Below are 22,829 nucleotides of genomic sequence, written 5' to 3'. Positions count from 1 at the left end.
TACCTGGGTTCATCGCACAGAGGAGGAAGATATTCATATTGCTCCGAGACCAAGAAGAAAGAGGAAGAAGAGTGTTGAGAAGAGGGTTAGTTTAAATCGAAAGAAAATAATTGACGTCAAACTAAAAAGAGGGGGGTGGGGGAGTGCAGGACAAGGTGGACACATGAGGCGGATTAGCATCACAACTCTCACGTGTACGCTTCCTCTATCCCACACTCCCCCAATTATGTATTATTTCTAACACTCATTATATACACGAACCAGATTTCCCCCTTTTGTGATGTGGTACTCACTGCTAATCAATTAAGTTTTTTGACTTCAACAACAAAAAGAGTTGAATTAGCTTTAAACCTCTCATCATTCTAAACCTGGTCACCTTCCATGCAATTATACCTAATTAATCATCAACAATATGATATAAATAAAATATCCACGTACCTGGGTTCATCGCACAGAGGAGGAAGATATTCATATTGCTCCGAGACCAAGAAGAAAGAGGAAGAAGAGTGTCGAGAAGAGGGTTAGTTTAAATCGAAAGAAAATAATTGACGTCAAACTAAAAAGAGGGGGGTGGGGGAGTGCAGGACAAGGTGGACACATGAGGCGGATTAGCATCACAACTCTCACATGTACGCTTCCTCTATCCCACACTCCCCCAATTATGTATTATTTCTAACACTCATTATATACACGAACCAGATTTCCCCCTTTTGTGATGTGGTACTCACTGCTAATCAATTAAGTTTTTTGACTTCAACAACAAAAAGAGTTGAATTAGCTTTAAACCTCTCATCATTCTAAACCTGGTCACCTTCCATGCAATTATACCTAATTAATCATCAACGATATGATATAAATAAAATATCCACGTACCTGGGTTCATCGCACAGAGGAGGAAGATATTCATATTGCTCCGAGACCAAGAAGAAAGAGGAAGAAGAGTGTCGAGAAGAGGGTTAGTTTAAATCGAAAGAAAATAATTGACGTCAAACTAAAAAGAGGGGGTGGGGGAGTGCAGGACAAGGTGGACACATGAGGCGGATTAGCATCACAACTCTCACGTGTACGCTTCCTCTATCCCACACTCCCCCAATTATGTATTATTTCTAACACTCATTATATACACGAACCAGATTTCCCCCTTTTGTGATGTGGTACTCACTGCTAATCAATTAAGTTTTTTGACTTCAACAACAAAAAGAGTTGAATTAGCTTTAAACCTCTCATCATTCTAAACCTGGTCACCTTCCATGCAATTATACCTAATTAATCATCAACGATATGATATAAATAAAATATCCACGTACCTGGGTTCATCGCACAGAGGAGGAAGATATTCATATTGCTCCGAGATCAATAGACCAAAATGTCACTTTTAGGTATTAAATGGCCCAAAATATTATTTTTGAAAATAATGGGCCAAAATGATACTTCATAACGTTATTTCGTCTACGGTTTTGTATTTTTTTTCAAAAATGTAAAATGGAACATAGTGTACCGTTTTGATACTTTATTTTTAAAAAAAAAATTATAATGTGTAAAACGTTAGTTGAAGTAGCGTTTTGGCTCAAAACAGTACATCATATAATGTTTTGTATCAAAACGTTACTTTATCTACCGTTTTGCGCATAAAAAAAATTAAAATGTCAAAACGCTACACGAGTGTCGTTTTAGGTCTTTGGCATAAACGTTACACGATGTACCATTTTGAAGTGACATTTAGGGTCATTTTCAACCCTAAAGTGATATTTAGGACCACCATCCGTCGAGACGAGGCTTAGATTTTTTTTGAAATATTTTTTGGGCTTAAGTTTTTAAATTTAAATTTGAATTATTAAAATATATTAAAGCAATTATGTTTCAATACAATTTTTTTAATTTTTTTTGGGGTTTTCAGTCAACAATTCGATAAAGATTTTTAGTTATTACGGATTTTGTGATATTATCCTTCAACTTAATTAATGCACATCTATAATTTGGTGGGAGCAAAGATATTATATAATTGTAATTATTTCAGATCGAACATAATAATAAAATTCAATGTTATCTAAAAAGAAGATTTAAAAAGTTCATGAATATTACTAATACTTCTATTATTTTCTTAATTTTTTTGTATTTATATCACACGATCAACTATAAGTCTAAGATATAATTTAAAACTTAATTTTAGCATGATGTTTTATTGACAAATAAGCAAAAAAATATATTAAAACATTATAGTCTAGGAGGAACAAACTTCCGAACTATTAACTATAATCTGATTGTGAAATAAAAAATAAGCTAAATGAATAATTATTTTGTTTTCGGATTGCTTAACACATAAAACATTCAAACATCAACCTAAAAAGTATTACAACAACATCTTGAGCAATCCAACTTACACCAATTGTCGAACTAGTAGTATCACAATTGACCTTCACATAAGTATTATTTTTAGTCCAAAGTTCAAAATTATCAGTTCCATCAACAAAATATTGGTGTAACATATACCCCAAAATATGAATATTTTTTTTGTGAAAAGTGAGGTTTTGCGATATCTACCACAATCTCAGACTCGATGCGAGTGTCTATCAAAATACCATATAAATTCTTCTCTGAAACCCGTAACAGAACACACAAAATATCAAGACATAACACATTAGCATCCTAAAAATGCACGAATAAGAACCTTGATAACAAGGTACTCAACAAAATTTTATCCAAAAAGGATTACACCTCCGTTTTTATTGAAAAAACTGACAAATAGCCAGAAAAGTGTATGGGAGAGCGAGGAAAGAAAGATCGAAAAATAGAGGTTGGGCGGTTAGAACCCTAGATTTGGGAGTCGACTCTTAAAACCCTAAACTCTCTCTAATGTTGTAATTGATTATTTTGAATAATATATGTTAGCTTGATTTGAGTATATGATATTAAGTATTTAAAGTTTAATCATGTTCGTCAATAACTGAGCTAAAATGTTATATGAATTAAGTATTTAAAGTTTAAAGTTTAATCATTTTCAAAATTATGTATGTGTGTCTACACTTATATGATTTAGGCTGGCCGCTTACCAAAATATAATGTTATAAAATACATTAAATTATCATAAGTTCAGAAGACGGACGTAATTGTGTGATTTTTCATGCTTATTATCATTACAAAATGAAAAAAATCCTAAAAAACATAACTTAAAAACATATCAAACTATCAAGCACAAGTACTTTGCAAAATTATGTATTATCTACTACCCAACACTTCTTATAAGTTAGTAAAAATGGAAAAAATATGTTTTTTTTGTGTTGATCATGTACTACTTTATCCCATCAAATTTCACAAGCTTAGCACAAAGAAGTGATCATTCATTCAGCTCAAGAGAAATTCTCTCAAAGGTACGACTTGATCTTGAGCTATGTCGCCTTTCTAAGTAGCTATATTACAAGTTAACAATTGTTATATGAAACAGCTCTTACAAGCTAACCACATGATATCTAACGAGAAGTATCCATGAAACGTTCCCAATGCATATGTAAGAAATCGGCAAAGAAGACATATGCTCCGTTTTATAAATTAGCTGACCTAAAAGTATACATTTATGTCATCTTCTCCATTTATGGGTCAATCCAATGAGGTTGGATTTTATTTTGAGATTCTTAATCCTCATGGATGAGATCTGATCACCCGCAATACTATTTGCCTGTCTTTCGGTACAAGGGATAGGGTGTCAACATTTTCACTAAACAGCTCAAAGGCATGATCTTGGCACAAAGAAGTGGTCATTCAGCTCTCCGAAAAGTACGATTTAACCTTGAGAAGACGACTTAATCTTGAGCTCATTGCTGCATCCACGGGTAGGAGTGACTATGCGACCTAATCTGGTGTTCCTCCGGTGTCCATCTTTTATGACGTGTAACTGCAACCTTTACAAGTAGCTCTGTTAGAAACTAACAGAAGATAGAAAATATGTTTAATACAACAACCAAATGACAGCTAAATAATTTAAATTACAAGAGCAATTTATCCAAGAAACATTCCCAACGCATAGCTGGAGACCGGCAAGGAATACATCTTCCTCAAAGTCTATAAATTTTTTGACCTAAAAGTTTACACTTCTCTCTTCTTCTCTATTACCATTCTCTGGGCCATTCCAATGAGGTTAAATTTTTATTTTGATATTCTCAATTTTCATGGAGGAGAGCAGATCACCTGCAACACTATTGGCCTTTCAGCGAAAGGCCTGGTGTGTCAACACTCTCACCAGACAACTCAAAGATATCTTCTTCTGCCAAGGTTTTCTTTTTAATACCTGTAGACAAAACCTTTTTCCTTAATACAAACTACAAACTAAATATACAGGGTATTCACGAAAACAGCAGGACATCAGTTTAATAGGTTATTAGTATATTAGGATTCTAGGAAGAGTACCAGCAGAGCGAGGACGATAATTTTACGATCGTAATTGTTGTGTGACAAATGTTGCTTAGATTCTTAATTTTATGAATATAGTTGGATAAAGATCACCGAAGCTGGAGACGAAATGGTCTGTGTGACATTAATTCAGGACATCGTAAACCACATCAGCATGCACATAGGAAACATTGTTGCTTAGATTCTTAACTTGATGAATATAGTTGGGATAAGGTTTGCAGAAAATGAAGATCACAGAAGCTCTAGACGAAATGGCCCGTGTGACATTAATTCATGACATCGTAAACCACATCAGCATGCACATAGAAAACATTGTTGCTTAGATTCTTAATGTGATGAATATAGTTGGGATAAGGTTTGCAGAAAATAAAGATCACAGATGCTGGAGACGAAATGGCCTGTGTGACATTAATTCATTACATCATAAACCACATCAGCATGCACATAGAAAGCATGGTTAAAGCAACACACGACAGCTAAATAAGACAAATTAAAGTCTGAACTAAAAGGAAGGGGGGTGGGGGAACAGCTAAATAAGACAAATTGTAGTCTGATCTACCTGTAGCACTAATATGAGATCTAACCACTTCTAACAACCTCAACGCACCAGTAGCCACCACGTCAACAGTGTAATCAGGAATCTCAAAAAAAACCGCCACGTGAGATTGGGCAGCCAGATTATAAACCTCATCAGGAGAAATAATATCAAGCCCAAAGCTTATTTACTATCAAACCTCATCAAGTTAAATATTCTTCTATGTATTTTATTTCATATTACTTATTTGTATTACACAGTCAAGTCAATCCAAAGACATAACTCAAAACTTCAAAACTTATAACTGAATCAAACATATCTTAATCATTTTTCAAATAGGATCTTAAAAGGCTAATGTACGCATTCCATAATCTTATGAACCACGTTACTTCTCAGAATACAATGTTGGGGATTTTATATCAACTCGATAAAATTAAGCATAGTGTAAGCATGTCGGGGTGAGACACGTGTTTCGGTGGGTATTCGTAATTCTTACCATTACAAAAATAATTCCAAATTAATATTACTTATGAACTTACAGTTTTATCAACAACAACTGCCTTGCTTACAAGAGATTATACTTAAACTATAGTTAACGTCTAGGTAGTAGCAAGGACTTACCTCTTTGGAGTTGGTAAACAATGGATAAATGTGTATCTTTGTCTTAATCATATAACAGACCCATTACTTTATCCCCTGATACTCCCCAAAGCTTTGCACAAAGATGCGGTCATTCTGCTTAAGAGTAACTCATCTCTGAAAGGTCTGATTTGAGTTTGAGCTGACTGCTGTGTCCCCCAGATCGGCCCTGACAGTGCGACCTCAACCTGCGTTCCTCCAGAGCCCATCTTTTTCCACTCGAGTTGTCTAGTTCTTCGTAAATACATTATTGCCGCCTTCCCAAGTAGATCTGTAACATCAACTGCCTTATAGTAAATTTAGGTAACTCTGATAATGGAATATCTGACATTATTTTTATGACATAGTGTCTCACAGCAGCCTCCATATAGAAAACATGGTTACAGCAGCACTTGACAGCTAAATAATCCAAATTGCAATAGTAATTGATCCAAAAACTATTCACAAAGCATAATTAAGAGACCAATAGGAAGACATCTGCCTCAGTCTATAAAATCATGGACCTAAAATTTTGTACTTCTCTCAACTTTTTAATTATTACCCTCTACGCCATTCGTATAAGGTGGATTTCTAGTTTGAGATTGTCAATATTTATGGATGAGAACTAATCACCTGCAACATTATCTTCTTTAAGAAAAAGGCCTAGTGTGTCCACACTATTACCAAGGATTAAGACAAGGTCCAACCGGATGCACATAACAACCCTGCTTTCCTTCCCAAATTAGTACGATTTAATAATCAAAATAAAATATGAAATGCAGCATTCTAAAAACTAATGTCAGGAAGAACTTCTAAGATATTGGTATTTAAATCTCTTCTAATTAAATGTTACGAAATCGTTCCATCAGACTTAAACACCAGAGTAAGGTTTCAATGTGTTCTTTACATTGCCACCTATTTATATTGTTCAACTCAGGTTTCAAGTAGTCAGAATCATACTTTAATGAAAATCCTGTTTCTATTACATGATCATTAACAGTCCCTGCCTCCCTGGAGTAAGATCAATGGATCTATTCCCTATTCCGTAGGACTCAAACACAAAGGAAGGGAGATGAGAGGTAAGGAACAACTATGACCATAAAGAAATTTAAATAATAATATAACTACAAAATTATCAAATAGACTAACTGAATCGCAAAAATTAGAAGGGAAAATGTCGTAGTTAGTTTGCAAATAGGATTTAAGAAGGTTGATCAACGCTGCCTTTAGTCTGGTGAATGAGGTTGCTTTGAGGAATAAATGTTGTGAACTTCAAATAAAATTCATGAAGCAAGCAGAAGCCTAGGTAGATGCACGCGTGTGTGGGGGAAACAAATCGTAGAAGTCTGCTAACAACATCTTAGAAGGTTGATCTACGCTGCCGTTAGTCTTGTAAATCAGGTTGTTATGCCGAAAAAATGTTGCGGACTTCAAAAAAAATCATGAAGCATCGGTAGAGGCATGTGTGTGAGGGAAACATATGAAGTCGAACTAAAAGGAAAGGGGTGGGGGGTACAGGACAAGGTAGACACATGAGGCGGATTAGCATCACAACTCTCATGTGGTGCGCTTACTCTATCCCACACTCCCCCAATTACATATTCTTTGTAACACTCATTATATACACAAACCAGATTTCCTATTTGTTTGACGTGTTACCGACTACTAATCAATTGAGTTTTTGATATTCAAAAACAAAAGGAATTGAATTAGCTTTTAGCTTCTCATCATCGATGGTACACCCGGTGACCTTGAATGCAATTATATTGACACAATGTTAAACAGATGATTAAAATTGAAATAGATATCCACGTACCAGGCATCATCGCAGAATTGGAAGAAATTGCTCCTTGCGTGTTAACAAATCAGAGACTGACCATGAATATGTGGGTATTTATTAGATTTTTGGATCCTTTTTTTATTTCCAAAAAAAATTTGAAGTCAGCGGCAGCTTGAAAAAAATTACAAGGTCCAACCGGATGCATATATCACCCTAGCTCTCCCGCCCAAACTATCACGACATGGTAAACGTTGCATCATACATAAATTCCAAGGTTTAGGTTTGGATGTGTTCTAAACATGGCCACTTTTATGTAATCCTCAATTTAAGTTTCAAGGAATCGGAACCATACTTTAATTAAATTGATGTTCCTATTATTACTTTAATAATACTCAATTCCCAGGAGTGAGATTAAAAGATCAGTTCACTTATCCATGGGATCTTCCAATAACAAAATGGAAGGAGAGAGGACAGAACGACTATAACCAAAAAGGAAATTTAAAATAAAATAATAAAGAGGGAACAATTGACATCAAACTAAAAAGAGGGGGGTGGGGGAGTACAGGACAAGGTGGACACATGAGGCGGATTAGCATCACAACTCTCATGTGTACTCTTCCTCTATCCCACACTCCCCCAATTATATATAATTTCAATCACTTAATATATACATGAATCGGATATCTCATTTGCTCGATGAGGTTGGGACTACGGCTTGTTACAATCGTGAATAATGAGTAAAAACAGGGATGCATGACATCAACGAGGCATACTTTGTAAAACAAAATCAAAGATGCGTCTAGGCTGTTATCATAAATTTAAATCGAAAGAAAATAATTGACGTCAAACTAAAAAGAGGGGGGTGGGGGAGTGCAGGACAAGGTGGACACATGAGGCGGATTAGCATCACAACTCTCACGTGTACGCTTCCTCTATCCCACACTCCCCCAATTATGTATTATTTCTAACACTCATTATATACACGAACCAGATTTCCCCCTTTTGTGATGTGGTACTCACTGCTAATCAATTAAGTTTTTTGACTTCAACAACAAAAAGAGTTGAATTAGCTTTAAACCTCTCATCATTCTAAACCTGGTCACCTTCCATGCAATTATACCTAATTAATCATCAACGATATGATATAAATAAAATATCCACGTACCTGGGTTCATCGCACAGAGGAGGAAGATATTCATATTGCTCCGAGACCAAGAAGAAAGAGGAAGAAGAGGGTCGAGCTAGATTTAAATTAGACAAACTTATTCGTAATATTTTTTGAAATATTTTTAGCACTTAAGGTTTTTTATATTTAAATTTCAATTAATAAAGTATATTTTCTTTTTAAAAAAGGTTTTAGTACAATTTTTTTAATTATTTTTTGGGTTTTTAAGTCAACAATTCTATACAGACTTTTAGTTGCTATGGATTTTGTGATTTATCCTTCAACTTCATTAATCTTCAACTTCATTAATGCACAAATATAATTCGATAGAAGTAAGAATATTATTTAATTCTAATTATTTTAAGATCGAACAAAATAATAAAATTGAATCTATACTATCTATTTACTATTATATAAAAGACAAAATATTAAAAAATTTGGTACGGTACGGTACCAGTTTTTTTGTACATGCTCAATTTACATAATTGCTCTTATTTATTTTTGAATTTGCCCTTTATTTATTTATAAATTTTACAGGCTCAATTTACATAATTGCCCTTTATTTATTTATGAATACAAATATGGAGAGGCTGGGAGACACGACAACCTCTCGGACATCTCTCGGACATCTCTCGGACGCATCAATTAGCCCTTTTCCGACAATTAGCCGACTGGATTCTCTTCCGACTTTAGCTGACAATGAATCGTCCCAGGTAACCTCTCGGACTCATACATAAACAAACAATCAGCCATCTTCTGACAATTAGCCAATTGGATTCTCTTCTCTTCAGACTTTAGCGGACAACAATCACAAGTCAAGAGAATCGTCCCAGGTAAATATTGAAAATTTTGGTATGGTACCTGTTTTTTGAAAATACGCTAAATTTACCTAATTACCCTTATATCTTATTTTTACTTAATCCTAATAAAATATTTTTACTACTTTATTAATTATATACGTACATCTACGTGTGCACAAAAACATAATATCAAATCAAATCTCCCGATCTCCTAATCATAACTAGAATAGCCAAAAGTAAACCTTCATAAGACTTTAATAAAACTGATATTGTATCCGTTGTTGGTATAACGGATCTACGGTCTAAAATAAAATTAACACATGTCATGAATTTGGCTGGATTTGAGTTTAAATAAAATTAATATTTTCTATACTATTATATTAAAAACGAACCAATGAAAGTTTGATTGATAGTCCGTCTGGACACCGTAATTATAGTAATATTTAAAATAAAATATACATAAATAGATTAATATTCATAATAAAATTATTCGAATAAAAATAGAATTATAATATGTCTAAAAATCTTGGTTTAAACAAACAAAACTATCATATTCATCCAGGTTGGGCTAAATCTATACTATTATATTAAAAACGAAACAATGAAAGTTTGGTTGATAGTCTGTCTGGTCACCGTAATTATAATAATATTTAATATAAAACACTTTTATAAATAGATAAATATTCATGATAAGATTATAACATGTCTAATGATTTTGGTTTAAACAAAATAATATATAATATTCACCCGGGTCGGGATAAACGAAATTATATTATTGATCCAATTTTAAATAAAAAAATGAACTACATATATTTAGTTGGATTTGAAGAATTGGGCTAAAATAAAATAATAAATATTATTGATTTCGCTAAAAACATTATATTATTGACAGGACTATAACAAAATAAAAATTTGAAAGGAAATTCGCGGGGTCGATATAATGATTCGTGGGGTCGATACAATGTCATCAAACTAAAATAAAATAATACATATTATCCATTCAGTATAAAATAAAATAATAATCACTCCGGGCTAAAATAAAATTAAACAAAATAGTAAGTATAATTAGTTGGATTTGGTTGATATAACGGGATTCAAGCTAACATATATTTATTGTCATTGACACATAGAATTTTACCATTGATTCGTGTATAAACATATTAAACTAACATAAATCTGAATATATTTAGCTGTATTTGGTCGATTAATACACTAATGACAATTCGTATACTATTGATCTCAGCTAAAATTTACCTTTTAATTAAATATAATAATCCTTCGTAAACACGCCTATAAATATCAATAAAAATATAAATTTCAATCATTACATTATTTTTTAAAACTGTAGTATCACTAACTTATACACTTATTTGTATATTAATATGTATGATCAAATCATATTATTAAAATTTCAAATAAATAAGTTTCATAATTAAAATTTTTACTTCAAATTAAATTCAAAAAAATCATGAAATATTAAAAATAATCCGTGCATCACACGAGTTTTAGGCTAGTATACTATAATAATCGGAATGGGGTATAATTTTAAGTTTTGTTAACCTCTCATTTTGGTTATGCCTTTCCATCACGACTGTTGGATCTTCTTCATTAAATAATCAGAGCCGTTAGATCCAAATACTAAAAAAATGCACTTCACAAGTTTTCAGGTTTGAATCCCGTCGACAACAAACATTTATATTATTATTTATAAGGATACATATAAGTTCTCAGGTTCGAATCTCGTTAACAATATATATATATATATATATATATATTATTTATAAAAATACATATAACTTTTCAGGTTCAAATCTCACTAATAACAAATATTTACATTATTATTTATGAACTGGCTAAACTCATGCGAGACACGAGTCATGCTCTAGATAACTTTTAAAGTTTTAAGATGTTGTGGTGTTTGATGTTCATGATTTGTAATGTTACTGTAGTTAGTTTGTTACCGATGAAAATCATCCATGATTAAGATTTTTTTGAGTTGTGAAATAAGTAACCTTGATATTGAATATTTGGCGTGTGTAAGATTTTATCAAATTTTTCCTAGTAATTGACTTTGTTGTTGCACGGTAGTGTATGCAATATCCCATATTTTCAAATATTATTATTATAATTATTTGAAATTATTATGTGATTTTTATGTGAATTTTTGTGAATTATATGATAAGTGGAATTGATGTTTGGGTGTTTATATGTGATATTCCTTGAGTGTTCTAATTTTTATATGTTCAGAATAAAATATAGATAATTGTGATATTTTCTGGTAATTTTTGGAGTGTTATATGATTTTATAATGATTTATGAATTATTAATTATTTTCAGAATAATTACAAAATTATTTTATAAAGCCGGGAATCGTCCGACTTCAATTGTCTTTGCATTTTTACAACCCGAAACTCTTCCGAAAACTCCTTCATAACCTAATCTGGTAATTCCGGACATTTTTCGTGTTTTGACTTTTTCGATCCGGATTACAGTTTGACCCGTGCGCTACCCGGCGCAAGATTTTCGATACGTTAAACATTTCGATAAATCAACAAAAACCGTATTCTCGAGAGACGGGATATTTTTATATTATTTTCGTATATGGTGTTTTATGAAAAGCTCGGTTTTGATAATTATTCAATTCTGGTATTAAATTGTATCGTTATATATAGTTACTTAGTGGCTAAGTAATCTATTTTCGGATCCAATATGTAATTATGATTCTGTATTATTAAATAAACTATGTGTATGGGTTCTGTCAGCTAGATAGTATTTTTGTTAATATTTTTATTAATTAGGTGTGATTGTTGGTGTTCGAGAATCATTTGTGTATTTAGTTGTGACGCTGTGTTATTTGTTGTATAGTTAAAGGTGATTTTACTCAAAAAATATTATTCCCATAAATATTTGGATTGTCTCTAAAATCATTTTTATTTCTTTACAATGTTATTTATTATTTTTAGGAATTTATCAAATTTAGAAATCAATATTGTATTGTTTGCTTATCTTTAAATGATTATTGATTGCATTTAATGGTAAAATCCGTATTTAATTCTAGGATTCTTCAAAAAATTCGAAATTTATATTTTATTAAGTTTAAAATATTTCGGGAGTTTTAAAATTATTTTAGGGTTTTTAGGATTTATATTCACCTGCGTATCGATTCATTTAATAGTTAAAAGCGGGAATAAATTCCATTTTAGTAATTATTTTAAAACTTACGAAAATTTTATTTGACTAGTTTTATTTAGTTCGGAAATTTTAAAATCTAGTTGGGATTTATTTCAGATTATATTAGTCGTGTATATCGTTAAACTAATAAGCGGGTCGGATAATACTTTCGTTGCAGGGTTTATAAAAGAAAAAAAAAGGGGCAGAAGGGGGGGTGTAATCGGGTATAACCCGTTTCCTTTCTCTCCATTTGCAGTCTCATATCTCTCTCTCGGCTACCGTCTCTCTCTCTTCTTCTCTGTTACCTCCCTGTTACTTCTGTTCCGGTTGTCGCCTTTGCCTTTCTCGGGTAAGCCGCCGCCGGAATTCCGGCTGGCTTTGGCTTTCTTGTTGGTGTTCTGTTCTTGCTTATATACCTATGGGTGTATATAATTACATATATATATATCTGTGGGTATGGTTATGTTGGTTTGTGCCTTGTGATATCTGTGTTATGCTTTTCGTTTCTTGTTTAGCTGCGCGCCGCCCTCCTTGTTCCTCCAGCGAAGAGGCGGTGGCGCGTTGAATCGGCGTGTGTGCCTGCGTTGTGTTCGTTTATATTGCTGTTAATTTGCTGGGTTTAACTGCTGTGGAAATTTTTATTTTACTAATTGATTTTATTAATTTTCTGCAGAAATTCATTGACTGTGATTCGTGAAATAAAATATTTTTGTTCGAGAATTATACTATTAATCGATGGAATTTACGTAGGAAACCCGAAATTAATGGGTACCCGTAAATTTATCGCCGTCGGCGATGAGCTTCGGCGAGCCGACGGTGGACTATGATGATTCGATCTGAGTCCTACTATTTAAAACACAAAATACGAATAAAAATTTGTAAAATACGGATTAAAATATAAAAATACGGATGATAACGATTATTAATTTTATTTAATTGGAATTGGTGAATTGCAAATTGGCGTTGTTAATTGAAGTTGGTGATGAAATTGTAGATTGCGATTGATTGATGTTGTTGTGATTGACGTCGGGATGTTCGACGGGTAGGCCGATAAACAAAGAAGACGCTGCCCGATTTTCAGGAAATTAATTCCGAAAATACGGGAACATAACCTACGATTATCGGAGACGTCGAACGAAGTTATATAATTAAATTTTTACGAAACCTAATTACTTGTAGGGAAAATATTTTTTTTTATAGTTAAACCGGTTGTCCGTTTAATACGAAACGAACGCCTCTAGACTCAGAAAAATATTTCGATTTCAAAAATAGTACTTTTGAAACCTAATTTCTTTTGTATTGAAGGACCGTTTAATTTTTTTTATAAATTATTCTGAGTCAATTTTGATCGAAAAATCATATTTTAAACCCATTTCAGTTTTAAACGTACCTGGACGATCCTTTTGACGAACCGAGTCATATATGATATGAATTATGTGATATGTGAGTTATGTGCTTACGTGCTATGTGAATTATGTGTGTATATGGGTCAAGAGTCCGGTATTTATCTGTTGTAATTATATGTGGGCTATCGTATAGGTAGACGATAGGCTTTTGACGCGTAGTTCGTCGAGTGATTATCGATTAGACGATTAAAGTTCTATATTTTAATTATAGAGGCGGATCTCTCGAGTTGATCGGGACAAGAAGTTGGATAAAGAATGAGATGAAATGGTATTGGGTATCTGGCTTCTAGCAATCGCAGGAGCAACATATTGATGGAGTGTTGAAAAGAAAGATGGTGATGTTTGGAGATAGAATGTCAGAATAGATGCGTCTTTACGAGTGTGACTAACTACTAAAACCCAAAGGCAAGTACCCCTGACTTCACTTATCATTCAAGTGACGTTTATTTCGAATCATATTATGCAAGTATTCCTATCATCACTTATTGTTCAAGTGATATTTATTTTGAATCTTATCATGCAAGTATTGCTTTTCCTATTCAGTTCAAGATAGATAAACGTTTTACATATCGCTGAATTAAATAATTCTGTTTATGCAAGTTTTCATCTGCTATTCTAGGTTCAGAATAGCTAAGTGATTTTACTTATCAAATCACTGGATTTACATATGTTTTGGATTTTGAGAAAGATTATTTGGTTGCGAATATTCCTACCCAAGTAAATGGGGGAATAAAATTATTTCGGGTGTCGAATATTATGACCCCTTTTTCAATAAAATGTTTTAAGATTGGATGGTTACTGGTTGCGTAAGAGGCCGAGGCACCAGTCCAGCGTGAGCTATTATACGGAAGTGTAATATCTTACAAGGCTTGTTATGCCTTTTCTGGTGCCCTATAGGTACCGTATGGCTGCGGAATACGGGTAGTACCTATATTTATGATATAGCTGCGGGATACCAGTGTTGTTTCATGACTGATCATCAGGAACAACATAGTGCATAATTGGTTCCAATCTAAATAGATATCTAAAATTCTATATTATTTCGATAATCATAGCATAAATGATTTATCAACTGTTTTGGTTTTGAATAAAGGTGGAATACAGTTTTAATTCGGTTGCTGATTGCTGTTGATATTTAAGTTGTTGTTAAATATCAAAGGTGGTATTAATGCAGATGATTGATGTTGACTTCCCTATTTTTAGCGCAGGTAGGTTGTGAGCATCAAAGTTCGTATTAATATCTAATTTGATATGACAGCAAAATAAGTATTAATTCAAGAGTTCAATTTTGAATAAAGTTTGTGATTCAATTCATGATTATTGTTCCATGTTATTGTGGTTTACGATATTTCTGTAAACACTGTTTTACGAGTTTTATTCTCGTCAAGATTCAAAGTATTGCTGAAGCATTTCGCTCAAAAATATCAAAAAGAGTTTTGAATACAGTGAGAAACAATTATCCGATTCTTTATTAAATTTTCTGGTTCAACAATTATGATTTTAAAAATGTTCTGCTCTGATGCAAATGTCGGTTTTATATCAAAATACCCTATATATGTCATAATGATCTTGCTGAGCATTTCTTTCGCTCATACTTGCCTGTTTTTAAATTTAACCTCCAGTGAGGATTAGCTGGCGCTGTTTAGCTGCGTAATTCGAGGAAGTAAAGAAGAAGCTTTGGGAAGGTGGTTGGTCCAGGGTTTGCGGACTAGTGTAAGTTTTATTGTGTAAAGTTGTTTATATTCCATTATATATAGTTGTATATTTTATTTGGTCCTAGTATACTTCATTTCGAAGTTTTATTAGAGGGTTTAGTTTTGAGTTGGAATTTATTGAAAAGAGTTTTTAAAGAAAGTGAAAAATTATTTATGGAATTTGGAATTCTTGTTTCTAGAACTGTAACTTTAAAAGATCTTGGAGTAATTTGGGGTCATTTATGATAAATATCTTCCGCTGGCATTTATTTATTGATTAAACAGGTTAATTTGGATTGAGGTTTTATAGTGACGACCAAATCCTCTGACCTCGGATTTTGGGGCGTTACAGTGTACGCGATTTTGTACAATATTCATAAAAATCGTAAACCTACGTCCTTGTGTTTTTGGTTAATGTTTGTGAATTTTCATTCATATCCCAGCAGGTATAAGAGTTAAACTCGGTAGGACGTTAATATAAATGACACAACTATATTGTAGGTAAATAAAATCTTTATGTACCCAGTTATAACAATACAAAGTTTTTTCAGTTAATAAATTTTCATCAATGTATATCAGATTCTTGTGTGAAATGTGTATTGGTACATGACTACATGGTGCAAATTACATAACCACTAAGGTTAGTTCATATTGTCATTGGTTGTATCCGCCAAGTTTTATCCACTGTACATGTGTTGATGCGTCCACGGCGCTCTTTACCAATTTAACAACAATAATGTAGTTTGCAATTTCATTGAAGGTATACGCTACCTTATAGTTTAATCGAACTTGCTTGTTTTATCATGGGTTTGTATTAGTTTGTAGTAAAAATTGTTATAGATCCCACATAATCTCTCAAAAGTATGATTACCTCTAAAAAATATTGCGGCTATATTAAAAAACCGACATTGCTACACTCTGAAGTTTTAAGAGGTCGCCGACATGTTCCCGATCCTCGGTTTTAGGTTTTAAAAAAGTGAATGGTAATTAATAATTCTCGTTAGAATTTTTTTAAGTTTCATACTTTATATATGTAAAAGAATATTATCCTTGTTAAACTCCATTTTCCCCACTACTGAAAGTTTAACTCGCACGTTTATATTAAATGTCAAAATTCAGCACAAAGACTAATTCATCAGATACCTTAAATTTCATTTAATAAAGTACATTTATAATCATTTTATTAGTAATCTTTAAAGGAGGCACGATTATCTTATAGTACTTTATACAAAAAATAAGAACTCCATAAAACTTTCTTTTATATACTTATTCTAAAATTCGTCTAAACAAAGACTTTCTGGTAGATGTTTTAAATATTGTGATTCATGGTTGAGCTGGTTTTCATTATTTCATTAATCTCATTCACAACTCAAATTTTTTTATGGAAAGGGTTCTTAAATATAATGTTCCTACATTATGTGTACTATTTTTTCGTGCCTTTTTAACACCATTCGTTATTATTTTTAAATATAAGGTAGCACACATCTTGTAAGTTTGGGTGATTGTTATGCCCAAAAATTGGCATAAACAATATTCAGATTGAGATTGATAAAATAGTCAAAATTGAGGGGGAAATGCCTAAAATTACGGAATGGATAAGGTAATTTGCCTTGCAAAAGGAAAGGAGGCGCGCCCTCTGTGTACATAAGGCGCGCCCTTTGTTTTGATGGTTGGTAAAGTTGTGGTTACATAGCCCCATATATAAAGGGGCGCGCCCTCAGCATAAGGGGAAGGCGCACCTTGTCATTAGGGAAATGCAGGGAGTTTCCTGATTAAATCTCCTCCTTTTGTGGGCCTTAGGGCGCGCCCTAAAGGAACAAAAGGCTTTGTGAAGACTTCAAACATGATTGATTGGCCAAGTTTTTTGGAAGATTCAAGGAAGATGAAGATTATTATTACTAACATATTTGATGCATGTACTCTATTGAATAACTCCTTCCTGTAGCACATCTACGGGAAAGGCGGTGTCCGTGGTCAGAGACCTCTAGGGGTATGCCTAGACTAAAGGCCTCCTCTTGTAGTCAATGTGTGTCCTCATTGGGGATGTGGGGTGTAATCTGGTGTGTGCTTTGGGAGCTCTGTCTCTGTAGTCAACGGGTGTCCTCGTCGGGAGACTTTGGAGTATCCTGCACTTTGCACCCAAAAGCTTGGGATCACTTGTCCTGTAATCTGGTAGGGGCTCCTTATCGGGGGACAAGAATGCGTCCAACATTTGGGGTGAACCATGGCTATACCTGCGTCCACAGACTAGAGAAACAGCTGGTAGCGGAGGGTTATCCTTGGCCAGGGAGATGCCTCATCCGTGAAGTCTCGAAACCGCAGACGAGCCTTGGGCCTTTGTGGTTGGGCCTCATCGACGGACATTCCTAAAGCTAGTAGAAGACGGTTTCCAGTGGGTTTCCCATTGGGCCTCGGGATAAGAAATCTAAGCCCATTAGGTTTCTTGTTCCCCAAGAACTACGTGGGCTTGATCCCCTATAAATAGGGGTACGTAGGCACATTGTAAAGGGTCAGAAGCGAGAGCGCAAAGGAGCCACCACTAACCCTAAGCAATCTCAGCCCCCAATAATTACCACTACCAAACACTGTTTATCTTTTTCGATGAATACTGTTCATCGGATCCGTCGGTTACTGTTCACGTTTCCAACGAAGAACCCCCATCACGGATCTTGTTTCCAGCCACGAACCTCAAGTTTTGTTGTTACCAAATTCCTCCGTCAACAAATTGGCGCTAGAAGGAGGGGCTAATCAAGGTCTACATCTGGGAGGAAGGATGTCTCAATATCATGATGGAAGTTTTTATGATGGAAGTTCCGAAGAAGATTCTGATCATGGCTATGAATATGAACCCTACGTTCCGCCAATGACTGATCGTCCCACGCCGGACGTTGGAGGACAGCCACCTGTGCTCATCAGCAACGCCGACTTGTTGGAACAACTGTATCGCATGGGCGATGCTTTGAATGGTTTCGATTCAAGGTTGAGCACTGTGGAACGGCGCAAGGCCGGGAGGGGTCTTCGCCACAACCGAGCGGCTCATGCACCTGGAAAAGCACCCATGACTGATGGGGATGCCTCAGCCGGCCATGGCCGCACTGAAGGAGGGCATGTGCCGATAACCCCGCGACGCCTGGACTATTCTAATGACACGTCCCCAATCATCGAGCTAGTGGAAGAAGATGCTGATTGACGGGAAATTCTGCGGATAGACACCCGGGGAGCCACCCATCCGCACCGGTCTGGACGTAGACAGGCGGTCGATGCCGGAGAATCAGCAACGGGGCTTCGCAGCTTTGAAAGATCGCTTGGGGATCCGCTTGGGCGATGATGATTTAAGAATGGTGTTACTTGAATGGCAGAAAGAAGCTGATCGTGGAGATGTGACGCCCCATGATATAATGCGTGTGCCCCTGAATTCCCAGGAAAATCGGGAGCGGCACCGCGATCCAACGCGTGTGCCCCTGAATTCCCAGGAAAATCGGGAGCGGCACCGCGATCTAACGTGTGTGCCCCTGAATTCCCAGGAAAATCAGGAGCGGCACCGCGATCATGAGAGAGCTCCTCCCCGCATATCGCTGGATCGATATGGGCATGGGTATGGAAACGATCGTTGGAGAAGGCCTCAATGAAGAGGAAGAGGTGGAGGCCGAGGTAGATATTTAGAGGGATACCGTCGCGACAATTACCGCGGTCACCTTGATTCCCGCTGGAATAACCAAGCAGATGGCTATGATTATGCGGAACATGATGATCACAGAAATGTAGGAAACTATGATCGCGGTACGGCTCGGGGTCGCGGCCAAGGTGGAGAAGAGAATCAAGGGAGAAATCAAGGATAAAATCCTGAAGTAATTGTGATACCCGAAGACGCCCAGAATACGAACCAGCAGCAAGCTCTTCCCGGAGGGAATCAAGTGGAGGTACCTCCATTACAGCCCCAAGGTCCGCAGCCTCAAATGCAGACCATTCCAGGCGTGGGAACTTTCAATATGGGAGACTTAAAAAGGCTACTTAACCACCTGGAAGGCAGGGTGACGGCCACAGCCGAAATCCCTTCCCCATTTTCGGTGGCAGTAAGAGAGGCACAATTGCCGGCCGGGTATTGCAACACTACTAGCGATCTCTGTTTCCACGGAAACTCAGATCTGGTGGAATTCCTGGGTCATTTTAATATAGAGATGGATGTGTACCAAGTCCAGGACTTGGCTCGATTCCGTCTCTTGGCGGCAACCTTTAGAGAAAGTGCCCAGCAGTGGTTTCAAAAGCTCGGGCCAGGAGTGATCACCTCATGGGATCAGATGAAGACTCTGTTCTTAACCAAGTTCCAAGCCGCGGTGAGATACGCGCCCTCTGTCACAACTCTTGCCAATGTTAGGCAAAGGGAAAATGAAATCTTGACATCGTACTTCAAAAGGTTCAACGCTGAATCTACTAGCGTGAGGGGAGCATCGGACGAAGCCTTGAAAAGCTTCTTGATCGCAGGATTAAGGGTTGGTTCGGATTTTTGAAAGCACTTGCAAGGGAAAGATCCGGCCACTCTAGCAGATGTCTTCGCTTTGGCAGAATCTTTTAAAGCCATAGAACAATCTTTGGTAGAAGTACAACCGACTTCACAGTCGAGTCAAAAAAATAAAGGAAGGAAGAGGGATAGGTTTCCAAGCCCAAGGTACCGAAGGGATAGTCGAAGCCCGGACCGGGTGAATACAGCAAGCACAAGGAGGGGATGGAGTCCTCCCTTAAACTATGACTACAGAACAAGCCGGTACACACCTTTGGTCGCATCTATCGATCATATCTATGAAGTAAACAAAAATAAAGGGCTATTTAGAAAACCTGAAGCTTTATCATCATGGCAAAGCAAAGACAAGAAAAAATATTATGAATACCATGAATCGTCTGGACATAACACGCATGAGTGCCGACATTTAAAAGATGAAATCGAAGCGCTTATCAAGGAAGGATACCTCGGAGAATGGGTAGTCAAGGAAGTAAGGAAACACAAGGATGACAGAACGAGGGAAGAAGAAAGACGAGCCCCGCGCGGGTCGAACAATGACACCCTAGAGGAAAGTAAATTTGTCAGGGATGGCAGTATCCGAACAATCTACGGGGGAGATCCCGGGATGGAATGCAGCAACCGAGCCTTGGCAAGATATGCCAGGGAAGCTTGATTCAGGCCTCTCACGGACATTCACAGGTTGGAAACTCAACTGCCCAAAGTGTTTAAGGGCGAGTCCATGGATATTACCTTCAGAGAAGCAGATGCCCGGTGGGTACACCATCCCCACAATGATGCGCTAGTTATTTCCATCTAGATCGGAACCAAAAATGTTCACAGGGCCTTTGTGGATAACGGAATCTCGACAAATATCCTGTACTACAACATCTTTAAGAAGATGGGACTGCCTGATCGGGATATGTCAGGAGAAGATTCGTGGGTCTATGGCTTTTCCGGTGCAGGAGTTAGAGTCATGGGATCGATTCGGCTTCCATGTACTTTGGGGGAAAGCCCGTTGTCGGTAACAAAGATGCTTGAATTTAAGGTCCTGAATCAGGAATCATCCCACAACGTGTTGCTGGGACGACCTTTTCTGCGGGAGATGAGAATTATCACTTCGATCCACCATCTAACTATCAAATTTCCAACGCCAAATGGGGTGGGGAGTATAAAGGGTTCTCAGTATGACTCTCGGGAGTGCTACAGGCAAGCTATGAAAGGCTTTAGAAAAGAATCCCATGCCAAAGATACTCCGGACGTAGACCAAGAGAAAAGCATTGAGCAACCAACCGAGGAAATCCGAGTCCACTATTATGTTGAGCAAGAAGATGAGCATCCCTCCGGGTTGCCCCCAACAATGTTGTACTTGGAAGACGCAATCAGAATTGAGATTTTGGAAGAGGAGGCGATGGATACCATAGTCCAAAAAATTTCCATGGGGAACGGTTAGAAGAGAGATTCGATGTCTTGCAAAGCCTCGAACAGGATGGTGCCCTTTCCTCTGAAGGAGCACCCTTATCCGCAAAATATACCAAGGAAGTTGATGCCCCTGCTATGTAAGACACGCCTTCTAAAGAAGTCGACACTCTTCCTAAAGGGGATGCGCCCTCTCCGCAAGACAATGAAATCCATGATTCACCTGACCTGGATCCCCGGATACCAATACCGACAGAGAAGATGGGGCCAGCAAAAGATACAATTGAAATCCCTGTCGATGAAAAAGATCCGAGTAAAGTCTTGAGAATAGGATCCCAGTTGGCACCAAGGTTGAATGAAGGTCTTTCAATATTTCTTTTGGCGAACCTTGATGTATTTGCATGGAGCCATTCCGATATGGTAGGAATTGATCCAGAAATAATGTGCCACCGACTGAATATCGACCCCAAGCATAATGGGGTTCGAAAAAAATGAAGGGTCGTAAGCGGAGAGGGAGCTATAGCCCTGGCAGAGGAAGTAGAAAGGCTCCTGGACGTCGGACTAATTCGGGAATCCTTCTACCCAGAATGGCTAGCAAACCCGGTGTTGGTAAAAAAGCCCAACGGCAAATGGAGAACATGCGTGGATTTCACCGATCTGAATAAGGCGTGCCCGAAAGATAGTTTTCCCCTACCAAAAATTGATCAGTTGGTCGACACCACGGAAGGATATGCTTTGCTCAGCTTCATGGACGCATACTCCGGGTATAACCAAATCCTTATGTATGAGCCTGACCAGGAGCACACATCTTTCATCACTGATAGAGTGCTTTACTGCTATATCGGAATGCCATTTGGACTGATCAACGTCGGTGCCACTTATCAAAGATTGGTAAATAAAATGTTCAAGAAGCAGATTGGGAAGACGATGGAAGTGTACGTGGATGACATGCTCGTCAAATCGAAAAGGGCAGAAGACCACATCGCCGACTTAGCTGAAATGTTTCATATTCTGAGAAAATATAGGATGAAACTAAACCCGCAGAAGTGCGTGTTCGGTGTGGAGTCGGGGAAGTTCTTGGGATTCATGGTCAATCACCGGGGGATTGAGGCTAACCCGGCAAAAATCAAAGCTCTGCTAGACATGAAATCCCCCACCAGCGTCAAACAAGTATAGAGTCTGACAGGAAGGATTGCGACCCTAAATCGATTTGTCTCAAAGTCGTCGGATAGGTGCAAAGAATTCTTCAAGGCAATCAAAAGAAGGGGAATGGATTTTTTTGTGGACTCCTGAGTGTGAAGAAGCTTTTTTGGAAATCAAAGAGCAATTGGGAAATCCTCCG

At 36.5% G+C, this 22,829-nt stretch overlaps 1 long non-coding RNA gene across 2 annotated transcripts; it reads right to left on the bottom strand.

Annotated features, from left to right (window-relative positions):
• Positions 1 to 3,358: 3,358 nt before the first annotated feature.
• Positions 3,359 to 8,599, bottom strand: LOC141724449 (uncharacterized). Of its 2 annotated transcripts, XR_012576667.1 has the most exons (4): positions 8,503 to 8,599; positions 5,561 to 5,849; positions 4,183 to 4,282; positions 3,359 to 3,896 (listed from the first exon to the last, which is right to left on the bottom strand). It is a non-coding gene; the product is annotated as an uncharacterized LOC141724449 (long non-coding RNA). The 2 variants fall into 2 exon arrangements; XR_012576666.1 differs by lacking the exon at positions 4,183 to 4,282.
• Between the last annotated feature and the right edge of the window lie 14,230 nt (positions 8,600 to 22,829).

This window comes from Apium graveolens, chromosome 5, assembly GCF_009905375.1.
Source record: "Apium graveolens cultivar Ventura chromosome 5, ASM990537v1, whole genome shotgun sequence".
NCBI lineage: Eukaryota > Viridiplantae > Streptophyta > Magnoliopsida > Apiales > Apiaceae > Apium > Apium graveolens.
Note: the sequence above shows the minus strand (reverse complement) of the source record. Positions and strands in the feature narration are given on the sequence as shown.